The following is a 13214-nucleotide window of genomic DNA, read 5'->3' on the forward strand; positions in this document are numbered from 1 at the left end:
ACAAACCCATATAAGCAAACACAACACCTGGCTCCATAGCACAGGCCTCAGACCTACAATGGCACCACTGCCCCTGGCAGGTCTGTCCTGTGTCTCCAGGGGGAGCCCTTGTTGGAAGGAAAACCCCCTTCGAGCAACTGACAGGGGTTTTAGACTCAAGACAGTGCTTGGTCACAGGCTACCCGGGGTAACAACAGACATTTGAAGGTTACAGCTTGTCTGTAGGTGAGAGACAGTGGGAGTGACAGGAGAGGGAAAAGGTTCTATCTAGGCTAGATTGGGACCATTCATAATGGAGAGCTCTCCAATTAGGGACTCTTGGTAAATAATTCACCAGGAAGAGTACAGGACCTTCCTTGGGCTCATCCATTATTCACCAAAATAAAGTTCCCATATCGTTATACTTCCTGACATCTAAAAATGGTCAGAGCCATTAGGCCAGAAGCAAGGCAATGGGAGGATTTCCACCCAGCTGCTCAAAAGCCCTCGTCCGGCGATCCTGCTGCTCCTCAAGTCAGAGGAGTATACTAAGCCTTGCCTGGACTCAGCCCAGAACCAGAAGTAAATTCCCCTGTGTTCACCAGCCCCCAAAGCTTTTGTAATCTCAGGGAGAAAGAAACTACCACGTCTAAGGGTAATACGGTTCCTAAAAGTTCTACTTAGATGCCAAACAAATGCCAGGTACCAAATAAAAAATGCCCTACACCCTAGGCCTGGCACTGTGAAAGTCATCCAGCTCTTCACACATCAATACCCACACATAACACATGTAAAAACATGTAGGGGCTGGGAATGTGGCTTGGTGGTGGAGTGCTTGCCTAGCATGCATGAAGCCCTGGTTTCACTCTTCAGTATCACATAAACAGAAAAGGCTGGAAGTGGCCCTGTGGCTCAAGTGCCTAGCCTTGAACTAAAAGAAGCCCAGGAATACTTTTCCCAGGCTCTGAGGTCAGGCCCCAGGACTGGCAAAAAAAAAAAAAAAATAATAATAATAATTATTATTATTATTATTAAAATAAATAAATAAAAACACGTAAAAGAGCCAGATACAGTAGTTCACGCCTATAGACTTAGCTACTCAGGAGGCAGAGATCAGGAGAACTGTGGTTCCAGCTATCCCAGACAAAAATGTTTGAAAGACCCTCTCTTAACCAAATGCTGGCACAGGGGTAAATAACTACCTGTCATCCCATCTACTTAGAAGGCTGGGAGTTTTGGTTCCAAGACAAGAAAAAAAGTCATAAGATCCCATTTCAATTAAAAAAAAAATACCTGGATGTGGGGGTACACATTACAGCCACAGTGGGAAGTGTAAATAGAATAATTATGGTCCAAGCTATCCTAGGCAAAAAGAAAGACACCAGGCACCAGTGGCTTATTCCTATAATACTAGCTACTCAAGAGGCTGAGATGGGAGGATCAAAGTTCAAAGCCAATCCAGGCAGGAAAGTCTGTGAGACCTTTGTCTTCAATTGGCCAGCAAATTAGTTGGCGGTAGAGCTGTGGCTCAAGTGGTAAAGTGCTTACCTTGAACAACAACAAAAAGCGCAGGGACAGCATATTGAGTTTAAGTCCCAGTACAAAAGATACAAAATGAAAAATAATATAAAACAAACTAGAGCAGGCCGGGAGTTTGGCTGAGTGGTTAAAGTGCTTGCCTAGCATGCATGAAGACCTGGGTTTGATTCCTTGGTACCACATACATAGAAAAAAAGCTGGAAGTGGTGCTGAGGCTCAAGTGGTAGAGCTCTAGCCTTGAGAAAGTCCAAGGACAGTGCTCAGGCCCTGAGCTCAAGCCCAGGACTGGCAAAAAAAAAAAAAAAAAAAACTAGAGCAGAAAGAGCTGTAGGCCGGGTTCAGGCAAGTGTGAAACTTGCCAAAAAAAAAAAAAAAAAAGGACAGGCTGGTACCACCTGCTCCCTATCTTGCAGGGCTACTGCCAAGGCAAAGGCCTCTGGGAATTTGAAAGAACTTTACACAGGCCAAAGACCCTGTGCAGGCAGGATGGAGCTCGGTGTGAGAAGCTCAGGGAGTCCATGGAGTCAGACCATCTGTGCTCACCTCCCAGGATGATCTGGGGCAAACCATTCAGCCTTTCAGCATCTGGTTTTGTATCTGTAAAATGGTGCTCATTAAGGCAACAGGCTCACTGACTAGTTATGAAGAACAAAGTCACATGTTAATACAGGTAGTGTATCTGGCACAGTGCCTGGCACAGAGTACTATGTGAGTCTGGGATCTTAACCTGCTTTGTTGTTGCTGTTACTACGTTACCGGACTCAGTTTTTGTTTTTGGGGTCAAGATCTCTGTAACAAAAAAAAAACAAAAACAGAAGAACTCTGTATCCTAGGTGAGACACATATTCTCAGTCATCTTAGCCTCTTAAGGGACTATAGATACTGTGTGTGTGTGTGTACACTCCAGTACTGAGGCATGAACTCAGTGCCTGGACACTGTCCACTTAGTTTTTTCACTCAAAGTTGGGGCTCTGCCACTTGAACCACAGCCTCACTTCTGGATTTTTGCTGATTAATTGGAGATAAACATTTCATAGACCTTCCTGCCCAGGCTAGCTTCAAACCACAATCCTTAGATCTCAGCCTCCTGAGTAGCTAGGACTAGTGCACAAGCGCGCGCGCGCGCGCGCACACACACACACACACACACACACACAGTTAAAAATCAAGCACTTGTTTTCCCCTTCTTCGATGAAACAGTGGCTACATTTCAAGGTAAATAAAGCTAATGAGCGATTTGTCTCTATAGAAATCTCCAGCTAATAAACAGACTATCACTATCATTTTATAATCCTCCAATGAAATAATGGCTCTGGTGACTGTTAATTCCAGAGAAACAGCCAGATGTTAGGTACCTAGAGGAAGAAAATAGTCAAGTCCAAACACTTGATAAAGCCTCTAAATCTTTCACTATTAAAAGTTTAGGAAGTTCTGGAGAATGTATCTGGAAGAAGCAGGGTGGAAGTTAGGTAAAAGATTCCAGCAACAGGGGCCGGGAGTTTGGCCTAGTGGTAGAGTGCTTGCCTAGCATGCGCGAAAACCCGGGTTCAGTTCCTTGGTACCACATGCAAAGAAAAAAGCTGGAAGTGGTGCTGAGGCTCAAGTGGTAGAGCTCTAGCCTTGAGAAAGTCCAAGGTCAGTGCTCAGGCCCTGAGCTAAAAGCCCAAGACTGGCAAAAAAAAAAAAAAAAAAGATTCCAACAACAGAAAGTCCAAGTGTCTACCTTCTGCTGCTGCCCTAAGTGGCTACTATACCTACTAGAGCTGCCCAGACTTTCCTGTGTTCCCTATCTGCCTTCCTGACCAGTTCCTAAGCCCCCAGAAAATAAGAGCTCACTGCATATGGGGTACAGGTGTGTACGCATGCCTATAACCCTAGCCACTCAGGAAGCTGAGATATAAAGGATCATGGTTGGAAACTGGCTTGGGCAGGAAAGCAAATGAGATTCTTATTTCCACTTCACTGGGCAAAAAAAAAGCAGAATTGGAGGTGTGGCTCAAATGAGAGTGCCAGCCTTGAGTGGAGGAAGCTAAGGGATAAGTGTGGCACACTTATGATCCTAGCTACTCAGGAGGCTGAGATCCGAGGATTGAGGTTCAAAGCCAGTCCAGGCAGGAAAGTCCTTGAGACTCTTCTTTGTTTTTGTTGTTTGTTTGCCAGTCCTACAGCATGAACTCAAAGCCTGGGCACTGTCACAGAGCTTATTTTGCTCAAGGCTAGCATTCTATACCTTGAGCCATAGCCCTACTCTGGCCTTTTCCGTTTATGTGGTTCTGAGGAATCCAATGAGCTTCATGCATGCTAGGCAAGCACTCTACCACTAAGCTACATTCTCAGCCTGGGATTTTTCTTTTCTTTTCTTTTTTTTGACTACACTTATTTTTTTTTTCTTGCCTTTTTTTTTTTTTGGTACTGGGGATTGAACCCAGGACGCTGCACTTGCTACATAAGCACTTGCCACAGAGCTACATCCAAGCCCCCATAAGACTCTTATTGCCAAATAACCACCAGAAAGCCAGAAGTGGCACTGTGGCTCAAAGTGGTAAAGTTCTAGCCTTGAGCAAAAGAGATCAGGGACAGTGCCCAGGCCCTGAGTTCAAGCCCTACAACTGACAAAAACAAAACAAACAAAACACAAAAAAAACCCTAAGGAGCAATGCTCAGGCCCTGAGTTCAAGCTCTAGTATGGTCACCAACCAAAGGAAAAAAAATAAAAATAAAAGAGGTGACCACACTTCTCTACAAGTCTTTGTCAGTGGGACCTGGGTACCTGCTGCTGTGTATGTAAATCGCCTGGCTACATTTTCCCTACATGATGTGGAAAGAGCAGAGGGTCAAAGCCCAGTATGGGTTCCCGGTAGGCAATTACATTAATTATCATTATTAATTCAACAAACATTTATTTAGAGCCTACCATGTGCCAAGTACCCCCGTTTAGACACTGGGAATGGAAAGAGAGAAACACACAATTACTGCCTGTAAGTATCTCTGTTTAGTGGGGGAGTCAGAAAAGTAAACATATAATTACACTAATAGCTAACACTTACTGACCCCTTTCTATGTACCAGGCACTCGTCCAAGCACTTTAACCCTACTACCTTATTAACACTCACACCCACCCATTGAGATAGGAACTAAAACCCATTATGCAGATGAGCAAACTGAGGCAGAGGGGTAAAGCAATTTGCTTAAGGTGACAAAGTTACTAAGAAACAAACACAGGGTCAAGTCTCAGATGGACTGGCTCCAGGGTAAGGCCCATGATGATCCACCAGCCTTTGCTGCTCAGTCACTTGATGTGATAGGTCAGACATAGTGAGGAGGGGTAGTCAAAGAATGCTGCCAGAAAAGGCCTTTAACACAACCCTCTAAGAAAGAATGTAACTTGGCCAGGGGCCTGCAGCTCACACGCCTGTCACCCTACCTATTCCCAAGTCTGAGATCTGAGGATCACTGACGAAGCCTAGCCCAGGCAGGACAGTCCATGAGACTATCACCAATTAACCAGCAAAAAGCCAGACGCGGAGATGTGACTCAAATGGTAGAGCACCAGCTCCTTAAGTGAAAAAGCTAAAGGAGAAAGGAAGAACACAAAAAGAGCATACAAGTTCATGCAGCAGTACTGACACCAACAAAAGGGAGGGAGAGGAAAAGAGGAAGGAAGGGAAGAGGTAGGGGATGGAGAAGGGGAAGGAACAGACAGGAAGGTTAAGATTAGAGCAGGGAAGGGGAGGGGTTGGAAAACAGAACAAGTGAGGAGCCAGAGACAAAGCATAATCATGAGACTCTAGAATCTCACAAAGTCCTGGATGATCCAGGACCCAGGGAGCAAAGGAGGTAAATGACGATTTACCTTGCACTAGCACACTCCTTGTTTCCAAGGTGGCTGTGAGGGCAGAAAACAGACTGAAGAAGCTCTTTGTCCTGCAAGAGTACAGGTGCAGCTATGATGCTTGGATAATGCCATAATGCCACACCTGCTCTATTAGTTTCCTAGGGCTGTGCTAACCAATTATCAACTGAGCAGCTTAAAACAACAGAGATTGATCCAGGACTTAGGGGCCACAAGTGTAAAATCCAGGCACTGGTAGGGCAGGCTCCTCCAGGCACTGAAGGGTTCTTGCCGGGGTCCTCGTGGCTGCAGCAGCCCTTGGCTCCTGTCTACCTCATTCCAATTTCTGCCTTCCCTTCTTCCATATGTGTCTCTGTTTACCCCCTTCTCCTCCTTCTTCCTCCTCCTCCTCTTTTTCCTCTTCTCTCTCTTTTTTTATTTTTTGCCAGTCCTGGGGCTTGACTCAGGGTCTGAGCACTGTCCTTGAGCTTTCTCAAGGCTAGAGCTCTACCACTTGAGCCACACCATGACTTCTGGCCTTTTTTTTTTAATGTATATGCTACTGAGGAATCAAACCCAGGTCTTAGTGCATGCTAGCCAAGCACTCTACCACCAGGCCAAATTCTTAGCCCCTTCCCTTCTCTTCTTTTTTTTTTTTTTGCGCCAGTCCTGGGGCTTAAGCTCAGGGCCTGAGCACTGTCCTTGGACTTTCTCAAGGCTAGAGCTCTACCACTTGAGCCTCAGCACCACTTCCAGCTTTTTTCTATGTATGTGGTACAGAGAAGTTGAACCCAAGTCTTCGTGCCTGCTAGGCAAGCACTCTACCACTTGAGCCTCAGCACCACTTCTGGCTTTTTGCTATGTATGTGGGGTACCGAGGAATCGAACCCGGGTCTTCATGCATGCTAGGCAAGCACTCTACCACGAGGCCAAACTCCCGGCCCCTTCCCTTACTCTTCTTAATGAGCACTGTAAGTCACATAGAGCAGTCACCCACCACAATGACTTTACTTTAACTTGATTATATTTGCAAAGACTGACTCCGAAGTCACATTCACAGGTACCAGGGCTTGAGATGGACAGGTGGACGGATGGATGGACAGATCAGCAATAGGTACAGTTTTGTAGCTATTGTCACCTTTGCCTCTACTGAAGTAACTGTGTGGCTCCTGATTTATTTTCATGACTTAGGAGATGAAGCCATAGAAGGTTGTGTTTTTGGACTTTGATTATGGCACATCATCCTTTAATGTAGCATTGGATTTAACTGGCCAGTATTTCTGTTAAGAGCTACAGCAACATTTCCTTTTCCACCCATCAGCCAGCGCTGGGAGGGGCAAGGTTGTGTCCACTTCAGGACACACACAGGTTGTCATCCCCCGAAGCTGATTCTCTGATGGTCCACCAAACACTCGGAGCTCCATATCGTTAACACTTTTTTTTCAAAAGTATGGAATGTTTCATGAATTTGCATGTCATCCTTGTGCAGGGGCCATGAGAATCTTCTCTGTATCGTTCCAAGTTTAGTAAATGTGCTGCTGAAGCGAGCACTGAATCTTTAACAATTTTAAGATATGATATCACTGGACTCGAACTTGTGATCCTACTGCCTCTGCTACCCAAGAATCTGGGTTTGCAGAACTTTTATTAACTGTTTTTCATAGTAGCTAGTCTATTCAGTTATTCAAATGGTTCTTGAATAAATTTCAGTTATATTGGGGCATAGATTTCTTACCATATTATCAAGTATGGTAATCCTTGATAAATATCAAAATCTTCTCCTATAAAAATGTTTACATCTATAATTATTACTAGTGTGTATTTCATTAGGCAGTAGCCCTCCCCACTGAAGAATAAATTCTCAGTACTAAGGCCTTATGCATAACATGTTCTGCTCTATCCCCAGTACCTGGCAGGGACCCTACACGTACTCAAGGGCATGTAGTACAGTGCAGAGCACTGACTAAGCAAGTGCCAGGGCCTGGGTCCCTCTCTCAGGTACATGTCTAGGTAGGGAAACACCTCAAAAATAGCCAATATAAAAAAGGCTGGGGGCAGGGGGCGGGAGTTTGGCCTAGTGGTAGAGTGCTTGTCTAGCATGCACAAAGACAAGGGTTCGATTCCTCGGTACCACTTACATAGAAAAAAGCTGGAAGTGGTGCTGAGGCTCAAGTGGTAGAGCTCTAGCCTTGAGAAAGTCCAAGGACAGTGCTCACGCCCTGAGTTCAAGCCCAGGACTGGCAAAAAAAAAAAAGGCTGGAGGCCCAAGAGTATGGTCTAGTGGTAGAATGTTCGCCTGGCATGCACGAAGTCCTGGGTTCAATTCCTTCGTACCACATACACAGAAAAAGCTGGACATAGTGCTGTGGCTCAAGTGGTAGAGTACTGGCCGTGCGAAAGCTTGAGTACAGGCCCTAAGTTCAAGCTCCAGGACTGGCAAGAAAAGGTTGCAGGTTAGCCAGGCACGGCGGCTCACACCTGTAAGCCTAACTACTCAGGAGGCTGAGATCTGAAGATCTGAGGATCAAGGTTCAAAGCCAGCCCAGGCACTAAAGCCCGTGAGACTCTTATCTCCTATTAACCACTAGAAAACTGGAAGTGGCACTGTGGCTCAAGGGGCAGGGAAGTAGCCTTGAGCTAAAGAGCTCAGGAACAGGGCCCAAGTCCAGAGTCCAAGTCCCATGACCAACAGAAGAAAAAAAAAAAAAAAAGGAGGGCTGGAGGTGTAACTCTCTCTTGTAGAGTGCCTGCTTGGTAAGTACAAGACCCTGAGTTCAAATTCCAGTACTAAAAAATAGACATGACTGCATGGTGGGTTCAGGGCTGAAATGCCAGCTACTGGACAGACAGAGATCAGGAGACTCAATCAATAAGCCAAGCACAGTGGTATGCATCTATCATCCCAGCTACAGGAGAGCCCATAAAGAGGAGAATCCAAGTCTAAAGCTGTCCTGGGGAAAAATAATGGACTATATCTGAAAAACAACAAAAGCAAAAAGGGCTGGGGGAGTGTGGTCCAAGCAGTAACAGTTCTTGTCTAGCAAGCTCAAGGGTCAGAATTGGAGGCCCAGTATGGAGAAGTGGGGTCAACAACATCCTCTTATCTCCTGTACTGGGCTCATCACCTCTTCCAGCCCTATGTATATAACTACGGCCTTTCCAGTCTTCCTCCTTTTCACTTGTTGGCTTCTTCGTTGCCTTTTGTGGTGGTGGTGGGGGGATACTTCATAAAGTATGTATCCTTGATAATTTTGGGGGGGAGTGGAGGGAGAAGGATGCTTTTAAAAATTCACTTTCTTTTTCCAGCAGTATCAGAGAGAAGAAATGACAGGACCAGGGACTTGAAGGGAGAAAACAGATTTGAGGGCACTTCAAGGGACAGTAATAAACAGGTGAAATAAATTGAAACAGCTAGTCATGGCGTGGGACTTCCAAATCGGTGTTCCGGGAGGGGCCCGGGTAGCCTGCAGGCAGGGGCCGGGCATAGCCTGCAGGGAGAGGCCTGCCTCCCACACCAGCTACACCTGGCCTGCCCCTTGGGAAAGCACTTGGCGGTGCCCTCACTATAAGGTGTTTGGGGGCAGATTTTATCATGTTTATCCCACAGATGAGGAAATGAGTTGAGTAAGGTTAAATCACTTCCAGGATGGGGATCTGGATTATGGAAACCAAGAACTTCTTGAGCAACTGCCATGTGCCTCTGGAACAGACCAGACCGACAGATTCCATCCATCCTATCAAAGTCGGGGGCCACAAGGCTGGTTAATAATGGTTATTAGGTAGAGATGTTTGAATGATAAATAACCATGTCCTCCTGGCCATACTACACACTGAGCCACACCCATCAGCTCCCTATCTCAAGTGTGGTTTGCACAGGCCTTTGTGTAACAGGACTTTAAGAATCTAGTGAACCTGGCACCACTGACTCATACCTGTAATCCTATCGACTCAGAAGGCTGAGATCTGAGGATGCATAAGACTATTTTCTGCAATAAGCAACCAGAAAATTGGAAGTGGCACTGTGGTTCAAAGTGGTAGAGCAATATAGCCTTGAGCAAAAGAGCTCGGGGACAGAGCCCAGGCCCTGAGTTCAAGCCCCATGACCAACAAAGAGAGAGAAAAAGAATCTATTGAAAGTTATCAACTCCCTTCCCACAAAAATTAGACAAAATTGTGCACAGAGTTCTGATATGTTCATATCCTATGATAAGAATGACCCTACAGACACAGGAGCATAAGGGTACAGACCAATACAAGGATACCTGCCTCTGGTGGTCATGTTGAGAACATAAAAGCTTCCAGTACAATCTAATGTCCAGCAGAGAACCAAAGGAATAAACGAGAGGGAACAGTGTAGAAGGTACTTCCTTTACTTCCCCTTAAAAGATGTAGGAAGCTCACTCCCCCATCTTCCCCCCTCCCCCCTCCCGCCTCATCTCCCTTCCCCTGCGAGGTCCCAAGCAAGCCGGGGAGGAGGCTAAATAATGAATTGTAAGTATGTATTTTCTTTGGCTAGGGCAGTCTGGCCAAGCTCCGGGGGCTGCTGGACAAACATTTTTCATATTTTAGTAGCTGGCCTATGCCCAAGGCAGTCAGAAGTTAAGTAAGCTTGAGTGAGAGGCGCCCATCCTCTCCCCTGCCCCGGAGCAATTCTGAATGAGGTTCCAAGGCCGGGCTCCTGCAAACCAGTCTTATTGCCTTAAATATCACTTCACCCTTCACTACTTTTAATGAATGCAAATGATTCAGCAACAAAACACTTAGCCTGGAGTGAAATCCGCCTTTGTGGGGCTAGTTTCACCATAGCCTGCTTCAGACAGTACCCTACAGAGTAGGTGGGCAGCCCATTACAACTTCAGGTGCCCAGGCTAGCCCAGGCAGACCCCAGTACATCTGGGGCGGGGGAGGAGGAGAAGACAGGAAGTGCCCAGCATGAGAAAGACCCCCTAGGGACCCCTGTCACTCCCCACTCCCAGCGACCAGATGCAGACCCTCACATCTCAACCGCCTTTATGACTCTGGCTCCAGGGCAGGGAGAAAGTGTGAGCAGAAAAACAAAAGGTATTTCTTTGATCTAAGAAAGGGGCTGATCCCAGGCACCTCAAAGGCCAGCCCAGCCACCACACATCCTGCATTCAAGGGCACTTCTGGAGACATACCCAGCCCACAGCCACCTCACCTGAGGCCAGGTACCCTGGGGAGCTCAGCAAGAGACCCTGAAAAGCTCACTTCACCAACTTCATGGAAGGACCAACATCACAGTGTAAATAACCCAATTTACACCCTGTTTTCAAAGTTCTCTTTTGGCAACAAAAACTGAAAGCAATTTGTCATGCTAGTGTAAGAGCAACTTTCAACTAATTTATTTCCAACCTGGGGGATCAGAGGGGGACATGCTGCCCTGTCAGGCTGATCAACACCTCTTTCTTTGGGGCTGAGGGCGGCCTGGGCCCAGGCCTCTGTTAATTTGGCTGCCAACTGTCTTCACCCATGATGCCAGTCACTGGCAGGAAACCCACAGAGGTCTCCCAGGCTTTCCTGTCCATGGATGAAAGACATGAATGAGGAATCAGGTGGCATGAGACCAAAATTCAGGACAACTGAACACCCACCAGCTATTTGCCTAGTGTCCTTGGCTATAGACAGGGTTTTATCTATTACAGTTCTACATCACAGACTCAACCAACTTCAAGTGGGAAATGTTTTTGTTTTCAGACCATGGCGGTATTGCTATAATCCTAGCAATTTAAGAGGCTAAGATTTACCTATTAATTTATTTTGTGGGTCATGGGGCTTGAACTTAGGACCTGGGTACTGTCCCTGAACTCTTTGGATCAAGGCTAGTGCTTTACCACTTTGCGCCACAAGGCTACTTCCGGTTTTGTGGTAGTTAATGCTTGGCCACAGGAGGCTGAGATATGAGGAATACAGTCTCAAGCCAGTGCTGTCCCCTTTCTGCCCCACCCCCCTCTATAAATAAGAGAGACTCATCTCCAACAAATTTAAAAAAATAAAATAAAATAAAAATTCTCAGTAGTGCTGGGGGTATGATACAGTGGCTGAGTGCTGGCCTCACATGTACAAAGCCCTGATTTCATCCCAGTAGCATCACACACACACACACACACACACACACACACACACACACACACACACACACACACCACACACAGCATTATTTAATTCCTGGAACTCTGGACTGCTTGAATCCTAAAGAGGTAAAGGTGGCATGTAGTGGCTGGGGCAGCACAAACTAGAAGGATTGACCCTGCGTGTCTCCACAGTTAGCACCAACCCCACACACGTGTGCTGTCTGTGGGGAAAATACCAGACTTGAAAGATACCAGTGATTTTTAAGATTGTACCATTATGAGTCTGAGCCAGTGAGGTTCACAACTGTAATGCGAGCTACTAAAGAGGCTGAGATCTAAGGACAGAAGTTCAAAGGCAGTAAAGTCTGTGAGATCTCCAATTAGCCAGTAAAAAGCTGGAATGGAGCTGCAGCTCAAGGTGATAGAATACTAGTTTTGAGCCTAAAAACTCAGAGACAGTGTCCTGGGGACTGAGTTCAAGTCCCAGGATTGGCACCAAAAAAAAAAAAAGGAAAGAAAGAAAGAAAGAAAACAAAGGCTCAGAGAAGTGAACTGTCATCCATGTCCTGATGTCAGGTGTGGGTTCCTCAACAGATTTCTGACTTTTCCTTGGAGCAAACTGGGGTGGGGAGGGTCTGGACAGACTTCTCCCTGGGTGTCACAGCCCCTTGAAAGGCAGACAGCATCAATCCAGGGTCTTTTTCTTGGGGGGCACTTCACAGATCCCACTTCCAGAAACAACAAAAGGAGAATAGGGTTCTCTTAGCTCTTCTCAGTGAAACTGGCACAGAGGGAGGGGAGGGGACCTCTCCACCAACTTGTTACATTTAAAGCACATTTAACAAGCCTTTCAAGTCCTCAGAGTGGGAGAAGGAAAGGTTCATTGGAAATCTGATCCTTTGGCAGCCAAGGGGGAGGGACTCCGCCTTAGCATCCCCCCCCAGGGGAGGGGGGTAAACACCCTGCCAAACTCCTTTGTCTGCAGAGGACACACTTCCTGGGGGGGGGGGGCAGGGAGGCAGGGGAGGACCAGGCTTTTTATGACAAAGCCCACAGCCCTCTACAGGAGACCTGGCTGGAACCTTGTACAACCCACCTAACCATGAACCCTCTATCTTGCCCCAAACCTGCTGAGGTCTCTCTCTCTCCACAAATACCTGTGACAGCCATAAACGCCCTGAAACAGCCCCCATTTACTGCCCAGCCTGCTGGCTGCTAAATGAGGGCATTTGTTTCAAATTTGCAAATACTGAAGGCAGTGGAAACCTAAGTCCACCCCTAAAATAAAACGTTCTGCATTCCTCCTGGCCTGAAGCACCGGGCTTCAAAGGCTTTCAGGGGCCTGGGCTGTTTACTCACTGGTGGGGCTATTGGGGAGAGGTAGTTCCCAGCTCCCCGAGAAGGCTCCTTTGATCCGGGAAGGGTGGAGAGGGCTGCCCCTGCGCCCACACTCTCTTACCCCTTCTGGGTCACCAGTCCCAGTTGTAGAGGGCTGGGAAAAGGGAGTTTCGTGGGAAGGCCCAAGTACAGACTCGCCTAAACCTGCCACCGGGAAGCCGGCAGGGAGAGCCCGGCAGCTTGGCGGCCTCGGCAGGGCCATCTTCAAAGGGCCCAGGAGACAAAGGTAAAGAAGGTTAGGGAAGGCAGGCCCGGAGGCCCGGAAGCAGTTGACTGCACCAGGATCTCTAGCAGCAACAAAGGGACAGAAATCCAGCTTTCCTGAAAGTGGATGTGTTTTCTAAATAAAAGCATGGTTTTGAGATGGAATTTTC

General features: G+C 46.9%; 1 protein-coding gene and 1 non-coding gene across 2 annotated transcripts in view; both read right to left on the reverse strand.

The window, feature by feature from the left end:
• The window catches only part of Ptk7 (protein tyrosine kinase 7 (inactive)), a 56630-nt gene that overhangs the window by 31381 nt on the left and 12035 nt on the right, over positions 1 to 13214 (reverse strand). The window lies entirely within an intron of this gene.
• LOC150047663 (U6 spliceosomal RNA) lies at positions 6795 to 6901 on the reverse strand. Its single transcript, XR_016539349.1, has one exon. It is a non-coding gene; the product is annotated as a U6 spliceosomal RNA (small nuclear RNA).

The sequence above is a fragment of the Megascapheus bottae genome, chromosome 22, assembly GCF_031878675.1.
Source record: "Megascapheus bottae isolate mThoBot1 chromosome 22, mThoBot2.hap1, whole genome shotgun sequence".
Taxonomy (NCBI): Eukaryota; Metazoa; Chordata; class Mammalia; order Rodentia; family Geomyidae; genus Megascapheus; species Megascapheus bottae.